At 45.6% G+C, this 9,250-nt stretch overlaps 1 non-coding gene across 1 annotated transcript; it reads right to left on the bottom strand.

Annotated features, from left to right (window-relative positions):
* Nucleotides 1-8,876: 8,876 nt before the first annotated feature.
* Nucleotides 8,877-8,951, bottom strand: Trnat-ugu. The gene has a single exon. It is a non-coding gene; the product is annotated as a tRNA-Thr (tRNA).
* Nucleotides 8,952-9,250: the final 299 nt, after the last annotated feature.

Genomic DNA, 9,250 nt, shown 5'->3' with positions numbered 1-9,250 from the left:
GTGGCCTGTTGTAGCACAGACAAATGTCCCCCTGTATTAACTCTTCAACTCGAATTTTTTTTTTCTAATAATGCGCTGTTTTCGAGATATTTAGTTGTCTCAGATTAAAGCAATCATTCAGTATATGTTGTGGTGTCACCGCCAGACACCACACTTGCTAGGTGGTATCCTTTAAATCGGCCGCGGTCCGTTAGTATACGTCGGACCCCCGCGTGTCGCCACTTTCAGTGATTGCAGACCGAGCGCCGCCACACGGCAGGTCTAAGAGAGACGTCATAGCACTCACCCCAGTTGTACAGCAGACTTTGCCAGAGATGGATCAATGAAAAATATGCTCTCATTTGCCGAGACGATAGTTAGCATAGCCTTCAGCTACGTCATTTGCTACGACCTAGCAAGGCGCCATTACCAGTTATATTGAGATTGTAATTATGTATCATCAAGAGCGATGTTCTCCAATTATGGATTAAAGTTAAGTATTCCAGAAGCTATGTACTATTTTTGGCTACTATAATTACCTTACCTTGTTCCAGACCTCACGCTAGTCTGCGTGAGCTTAAACGCGTGCATTTCGGCCTCCTCTAGCAACACGGTGTTGGCTCTTCTGCCAATACATCATATGTCACCTCTTTTTCTGGTTTAGTGTTCTACCTGCATATGTAACCACACATTTGCTTATCGTCTGTCTGAGATGCCAGTGCTGACGCACGGTTCGCGGTGTGCCCGAATGCTGTTCTGTAGTGCAGCTGCTGCTGTACAACAAGATCTGCTTTATCAAAATTCAGCCTGCCTTTAGCGTAGCCCTCACGTGTCAATGATGTAAACACTCGCCGTGAACGATGAATGGTTCGGATTCCACGTAAAACTGTAAGTAGGTTTGCCGGCTGGTGTGACCGAGAGGTTCTAGGCGCTTCACTCTGGAACCGCACGACCGCCAAGGTCGCAGGTTCGAATCCTGCTTCGGGCATGGATGTGTGTGATGTCCCTAGGTTAGTTAGGTTTAAGTAGTTCTAAGTTCTACAGGACTGATGACCTAAGATGTTAAGTCCCATAATGCTCAGTGCCATTTGTAGGTAGGTTTATTTCTGTGCGTTACGGACACCCAAGTCGCCAATGTGGCGTGCAGTTTAAAGACTTGCACCTCACTGCTGACCCACACGAAATCATCATTATTATTATTATTATTATTATTATTAGATTAGAAGTCTGACTGGAAATCGAGCACTTATAAACGCATGATAAACATCTATAGCGGTTGATTGGTATATGTGGCTGTTCCATACCAAAAGTTGTGTCGGACCGCCTAGGACGTCCATCATCCATTCAAATCGACAATCAGCACCGCTGAGCGGACAAGTGTGCTATGAGTTCACGGAATTTATTTATGAAAATTTCTGGATAACTGTGTTGCAGAAGTTACGCAGCACGGATCGAGCCTCGCCGCATTCCGGTGTATCCAGCGGACCAATCACAGGCGAGCAGCAGTGGCAGGCCACAATCCCCACATTAGATTAGTCTAGGAACGCCATCCCTAAAGAATGAAACAGCCTGTATTGTATGTTCAGTTCACTGTACACTGAAAAGATCGAACCGCCAGGCCAAGACTTTCCATTTGAATGCTGAATGTAACTGAACTTACCGGATTTTACGGCGCGTAGGTCGTAACTTTTTACTGAAGAACATCACAGAAGTTTTCATCGCTATGATTTGTAGTTGGCGTTTCTTTGGAGAGAAAGTAGTTATTTTTGATTGATGAAGTGGACTGACAGTGAAGCACTTTGATGAGATTGAAAACAGTTACATGAATTAGCTGCAAACTAATTATCCCTACTTTCATCAACTGAGAGAAGTTACGAAGTTTAACTTGAAGCGCAGGGAGTTGGATGAACTTTTATCAGAGCTATACTGACTGCTAATCCTGGCGCATTGCCAGGGGACCGGTCAGAGACCCATTCAGCTGGCGCGGCACCTGGAACCGGTTTTGGAATCTCAGTTCTCATTCGGAAAGGTAGAAAGTGGACATACTTAATAACACCGACTATGATATTGATCTCCCGATAGGCGGAGTGGCACAATGTCACTCAAGCGTTGGAAACATGCTTCATTGTGAAACGAGATTTTACCCTTGACACTTCGTGAGAGATTGAAAGTGGGTGACGTAAAGAGATTCGACCTCAGGACCTTTGCCTTTCGCAGACAAGTTCTCTACCGATTGAGCTAGCCAAGCATGACTGACGACCCGTCCTCAGAGCCTCAATTCGGCCAGTGCCTCGTCTCCTACCTTCCAAACTTCACAGAAGCTCTTCTACGAACCTTGAAGAACTAGCATTCCTGGAAGGAAGGATACTGCGGACACATGGCTGCGAGGACGGGTCGTGAGTCGTGCTTGGGTACCTCAGTCGGCAGAGCACTTGCCCGCGAAAGGCAAAGGTCCCGAGTTCGAGCCTCGGTCTGTCACACAGTTTTAATCTCTCAGGAAGTTTCGTATGAGCGCACACTACGCTGTAGAGTGAAAATTTCATTATCGAATTTTACTCTTGTCGCTGAGCGCTGACATACGTTAACGCTCAAAATGCCCCCCCCCCCCCCCCCCCACCTATAACCATGGTTGGTTGGTTCGTTTGTTTGTTTGGCGGAAGGGACCAAACAGCGATATCATCGGTCCCTTGTAACTATGCAGAGAGATGCCTTGTCGTCGCCGTTTTGCAACAGTGCATATCAGGCGTGTAGGCGGGTAGTGTAGCAGACTAACAACGGTATCTCATGTACACATGTCACATAGTTACAGCTAAGCAGAGAAAGTACAGGGATGGAACATATTCTGGCGCAACAGCAACGTTTGTTTAAAAAGAGGAACACGAGTACGCACAAAGTGGAATGGCCAGGTGCAACTGCTGCACCGTTCCCGGAGCAAAACAGAAAAATGCCACCAGTTCATAGTTGCTGATGTTGTATACACTAGCGCAGCACCCCAGAAACAGTACAAAGCGTAATGCTGGCCGCTACTGTTCTGCAACGCCGGAAACAGAAGCCACACGAGCTAGTGCGCCGAACAAAGCTCACGAGGTAAGCTCGACGCGGAGACCTGAGACGCTGCACAGATCACACGAGTAGGTTACCGGGACAACAGAATAAACAAGAAATAAAAAGAATTGTTGGCGTGCTCATTTTCTGCAGCATAAAAACGTTCGTTCCTAAACAAAACGACTTTCCTTCCAAAATACTGGTGTCTAATTATCCTATACCCGTTTCGCCTTTCATATGGAACGTATCGGGCGGAATGGAAAAGGACGTGAATTTTTTTGAATCTACGGTAAATAGATGTAAAAAGAAAAAAAAAATTTACTCTTCGAAATAACACGTGATGATATTTCTTAAAGTAGTACTGATGTTGGAAGTCGACTTCAGAGCCTATTTTTTAGCACACACGTAGCAATACCAACGTACTTCCAATAACCTGTACTAGAGACCTTAAGATCACCACCAAAGAAATTTAGAAATGCCATTTTCCTTCATTGCTGTTGACTTTTACGCACATTTTTGGGTCAAGTTTGACTGAAAAATTAAAAACAATAAATAGTTTCTTCAAAAATTTAAAACATAAGGTAACTGAGTAGTTAGCTATATTTTCAAAACGTGGGCATGAAGCAACCCCCCACCCCCCAAACCCTAGTATAATATGAGAATATTATTACACATGTAATCAGAAAACAAATTTTTCCTTATGTCATAACGGAAATCGTACGTTTTTTGAAAGAGTAGTAGACCAAAAATTAACTATTTGCAGCACGTGTGGGTTGTCCTTAGCGACAGGTGGATGGAAATTTGATTTCTACAATGTTCTAAAATTATTTCGCAAAGCTCCTTGTAACGATGAGCGATCAACAAATAAATCTTCAAGTGCGACACATAAAAAGTCTACATGAAAATTTATGAGTGTAAAACTTATTGAACAACTTCATAAAGGAACGAAATCTTACTCTTCGCTAAAAAGTGAAATGTATCGCCGAGCAGCAGATAGTCTTGTAATATAAAAATGTCAAATGGCATTATTGGCTGGGGTGTGCCTCGGACTGTGTTCAGTCACCTCTCGAAAGGATGTTTCTTCCTCGGCGCACATTGGACCCCTTTATTGCCGATACGTGAGAGGTGTGTCGTATTAGTATTTGTAAAGAGTAGGCGATGTAATCGAAGCATGTGTAGTTAATGTTTGATGATCATGAGAGATGCGAGAGGATGAAATCCGGTGACCGCACATGATTTACTCGCCTCCGAAAGTAGTAAGGAGGCCGCCAAGTTCACCGTTCCCATTCGACGGACGGGTCACCATCAACAGTGTCAGTCAGATGCTCTCACTTCACGAGACACTGCAGGCAATTTAATGCTTGACACTGACGCAGAGACTGCCAATCAGAAAGTCTACGCCAGCACCTCTCCTCCCTTTCTGCCCGTATACTGGCAGCGAAAATTTCATCGGCCACCAAGATTCGAACCGGCTTACCTCTGGGTCGAGAGCCACTGCACAGGCGCGTGTTAGCGGCTATGGAGGCTATCTTGTAAGTGTGACTTTAAAACAAAGTACAATGGAATTAAAATCTGCCGAAATGAATTTAATTCTGTTGCTCGCAGAATATATACTGCAGTAGCGTTATTAATTTCTTCACGCTTTTAGTTTTATAACGACATGTATCAAACAAGAATTAGCTAATAACAATCTAGAGCTACTTGTCTGGAAAAGTAAACCGCATAGTTGGATTTGAAAAAACGAATCTGATACGAGCATCTCTTTAGTTAAAGACGTTAATGTAAAACACTGAACGCTATTTTCTTGATTTTTTTAACAAATTTACAGTGAAACATATTATTTTGTGAAATACAGCAACCAGCTACTTTTTATGCATTTTTATTTATGCCTTTACGCGTTTCGAGCTTGGACCCATCTTCAACTGGCGTAATGCGTGTTTCAATCTTCAGTTCCTACATCGTAAAAACTCCGACAGCAAACTGGAAGCTGCAGTTGCTCGATGCAAAATAACAATTTTGTTCAGCTACTACACTTGGCGAGGTGTATATCAATATACTGCTGATTAGGTGTACTTACTTTCTATTCTGCTTATTGTTATTTGTAATGTTAAACAACCGCTTTTACACTTGAAACTTGCAGAAAACAGTGCGGTATCCGCCGTGCTACTGACTGACATCCTTGTTTAATCCGAAAACTGTATATTTTGCTTACAAGTTCCGAAAGTACTATTGTAGTTTAAGCTTCTCTATGACAGAAAAGCACTGAAATTGTGTAGCATGAATGTGCCGAGTGTTGTGTATGGTTATTAAATAAGTGCATTAGTACTGTTTAATTAAGTGCATTAGTGACTGTTTAATTAGACTACGCGGAATATCATAAAAATAGAAGTACTGCAGTACATTTTATACAAAAGAATAAACTTTACACATTTTACTCACAGCTGGAATGACATTTACAATGAATAAAGACAGAGAAACAGATTTACACGATGTCGAACTGCTGTATGCATTAGGTGACCTCACGCCGGATTATGTTTTTCCAAGGGTACGTCGCTGTCTGAGAAAATTGTGGAAAAAGAAAAGTTTTGTTGGGTAACTATATTTGGTCATTTAGGATGAGAAAGAAATATCTCACTTCCATGTTGTGGGAAGCGAAGAAGCATGCTACCAAAGCAACTCCGCGGTTGCAATTGAAATGGCGCTAAAAGTCTTCTACAGGAAAAACCGCTCAGAGATTAGCGCTATACAGGTGGCGCATTAGACAGAAAGAAAGAAGAAAAAAAAGAAAGAGAGAGAGAGATGGACAGAGAGAGAGTACGGCTCTCGGAAAGAGGTGAGCGAACGCAAGTTAATGTCGCCACTGCGTCGCCGGTTCACCACCAACGGCGTTTCACTGCTCGAAGTTCGGTACCGGCACCTGGTCAACACTCGCCAGTCTCCGGTCCCAGTGCAGCACCGGCTGGCGAGGGTCGCCCTTCGCGGTGTCGCGATTCCGATCACGATGCCCTGGGCAGGTGCCTGTCCGTCTCAAGTAATCAGCGGCCTGGATCGCGGAAGTGGACATGCCGCCGCATATGAAAAAGCCAACCCGAGCCCGCTTGCTAGAGCACGCGAAACGTGCAGAGTATATTTAACGGCCGTTCTGATCAAATGCGGACTAATGACTGAGGCATTACGGGTACTTCACTGATAATAACACTCTGTCAGACGTCGAGGATAGCTACGAAGCAACTTACGTATAATCGCTCTCGTCGTTCACGTTATTATCCAAACGTAGCACAACATACAGTGATGACCAGGTGACAGATGCAGGTTGTAACGTCGGGTGATCCTGCAACTCTAATCACAAAGAACGCTTCGGGCGTGTGGAGAATCACATTCTGTGATAGTCTGCCTCGCCAGTTCCTTCTACTAGTCCTTAGGCGGTTCTGTAAAGAGTCGCAGAAGCAGGCATTCACCCCAAGACCAGTAACCTCTGAACACCGACGAGCAGGACACGACGACGGGTGATAGCGGACGTCTCCAGTTATGACCCTTCCCTTTTGTTGCCATTTGGAACTCGCGACACGACGTTTCATCATGCAGATGCTCTACCATCTTTCTAGTAACAGACCGGATGTTCCAGGCACACTCCCATGAACAAGTCTACATCTACATACACTATATTATCACAAGTATCCGGACACCTGGTTGAAAATGACTTACGAGTTCGTGGCGCCCTCCATCGGTATTGCTTGAATTCGGTATGGTGTTGGCCCACCCTTAACCTTGATGATAGCTTCCACTCTCGCAGGCATACGTTCAATCAGGTGCTGGTAGGTTTATTGGGGAATGGCAGCCCATTCTTCACGGAGTGCTGCACGGAGGAGAGGCATCGATGTCGGTCGGTGAGGCCTGGCACGAAGTCAGCGTTCCAAAGCATCCCAAAGGTGTTCTACAGGATTCAGGTCAGGACTCGGCGCAGGCCAGTCCATTACAGGGATGTTACTCTCGTGTAACCACTTCGCCACAGGCAGTGCATTATGAACAGGTGCTCGGTCGTGTTGAAAGATGCAATCGCCATACCCAAATTGCTCTTCAACAGTGGGAACCAAGAAGGTGCTCAAAACATCAATGTAGGCCTGTGCTGTGATAGTGCCACGAAAAACAACAAGGGGTTCAAGACCCCTCCACGAAAAACACGACCGCACCATAACACCACCGCCTCCGAATTTTACTGTTGGCACTACACACGCTGGCACATGATGTTCACCAGGCATTCCCCATACCCACACCCTGCCATCGGATCGCCACATTGTGTACCATGATTCGTCACTCCACACAACGTTTTTTCACTGTTTAATCGTCCAGTGTTTACGCTCCTTACAACAATCGAGGCGTTGTTTCGCATTTCCCGGAGTGATGTTCGAATGTGTGTGAATTCCTAAGGGACCAAACTGCTGAGGTCATAGTCTTACACACTACTTAAACTAACTTATGCCAAAAACAACACACACACCCACGCCCGAGGGAAGACTGAAACCTCCGGCGCGGCGGGCCACGCAGTCCGTGACATGACGCCTCAAACCACGCGGCCACTCCGCGCGGCCTACCGGAGTGATGTGTGGCTTATGAGCAGCCACTCGACCATGAAATCCAAGTTTCCTCACCTCCCGCCTAATTGTCATAGTACTTGCAGTGGATCCTGTTGCAGTTTGTAATTCCAGTGTAATGGTCTGGATAGATGTCTGCTTATGAAACATTACGACCCTCTTCAACTATCGGCGGTCTCTGTCAGTCAACAGACGAGATCGGCCTGTACGCTTTTGTGCTGTACGTGTCCCATCACGTTTCCACTTCATTAGCATATCGGAAACAGTGGACCTAAGGGTGTTTAGCAATGTGGAAATCTCCCGTACAGACTTATGACACAGGTGACACCCAATCACCTGACCACGTTCGAAGACCGTGAGTTCCGCGGAGCGCCCAATTCTGCTCTCTCACGGTGTCTAATGACTACAGAGGTCGGTGATGTGGAGTACCTGGCAGTAGGTGGCAGTACAATGCACCTAATGCGAAAAACGTTTGTTTATGGAGGGCGTCCGGATTCTTTTGATCACATAGTGTACATATTCGGCAGGTCACCGTACGATGTGCGGCGGGGGGTACCCTGTACCGCTACTAGTCATTTCTTTTCCTGTTCCTCTCGCAAACACAGGGACGGAGAAACCTGTCTACGGGTGTGTGCCTCCATATGAGCACTAAGTTCTCTTACCTGGTCTTCGTCGTCGTTACGAGGAATGTACGTTGACAGCAGAGAAACGTTTTGCAGTCAGCTTCAAATGCCGGTTCTCTAAATTTTCTCAATAATGTTCCGCAGAGAGAACATCGCCTTCCCTGGGGCGCTCCTGACGAAACCCAAGACTTTTAGCAACTGGCAAAAGCTATTCCTGGTTGCAATACAGTACTTGAAACCCACAGTATACTATTTTACGTATTACTCCAGAAACATGAGAACGAATATATGAATCACCTAATGAGGAATTTATGGTTCAAATGGCTCTGAGCACTATGGGACTCAACTGCTGAGGTCATTAGTCCCCTAGAACTTAGAACTAGTTAAACCTAACTAACCTAAGGACATCACAAACATCCATGCCCGAGGCAGGATACGAACCTGCGACCGTAGCGGTCTTGCGGTTCCAGACTGCAGCGCCTTTAACCGCACGACCATTTCGGCCGGCGAGGAATTTATGAAGGTTAAGTTAGATTATTTAGAGTACAAGAAAATTTTATTTCAAATGATAATTAAATGGACACCCAAGCTGCAAACAGGCGTTGACGTACTTCATTGGGAACATGTTAAAAATGTGTGCCCCGACCGGGACTCGAACCCGGGATCTCCTGCTTACATGGCAGATGCTCTATCCATCTGAGCCACCGCGGGCACAGAGGATAGTGCGTCTGCAGGGACTTATCCCTTGCACGTTCCCCGTGAGATCCACATTCCCAACATGCCCACACCACTATATTCGTAGTGCGCCTAATAGATGTTTGCCCATCATACCCATACTGCCATGTAAGCAGGAGATCCCGGGTTCGAGTCCCGGTCGGGGCACACATTTTCAACATGTCCCCAATGAAGTACGTCAACGCCTGTTTGCAGCTAGGGTGTCCATTTAATTATCATTTCATTTCTAGCAAAGCTGCATGGTCATCCACGGTAACTGTTCTTTCGGGAACAGAT

The sequence above is a fragment of the Schistocerca americana genome, chromosome 8 (assembly GCF_021461395.2).
Source record: "Schistocerca americana isolate TAMUIC-IGC-003095 chromosome 8, iqSchAmer2.1, whole genome shotgun sequence".
In the NCBI taxonomy this organism is placed as follows: Eukaryota; Metazoa; Arthropoda; class Insecta; order Orthoptera; family Acrididae; genus Schistocerca; species Schistocerca americana.
The sequence above is the reverse complement of the archived record's forward strand: the minus strand, read 5'-3'. Positions and strand labels throughout refer to the sequence as shown.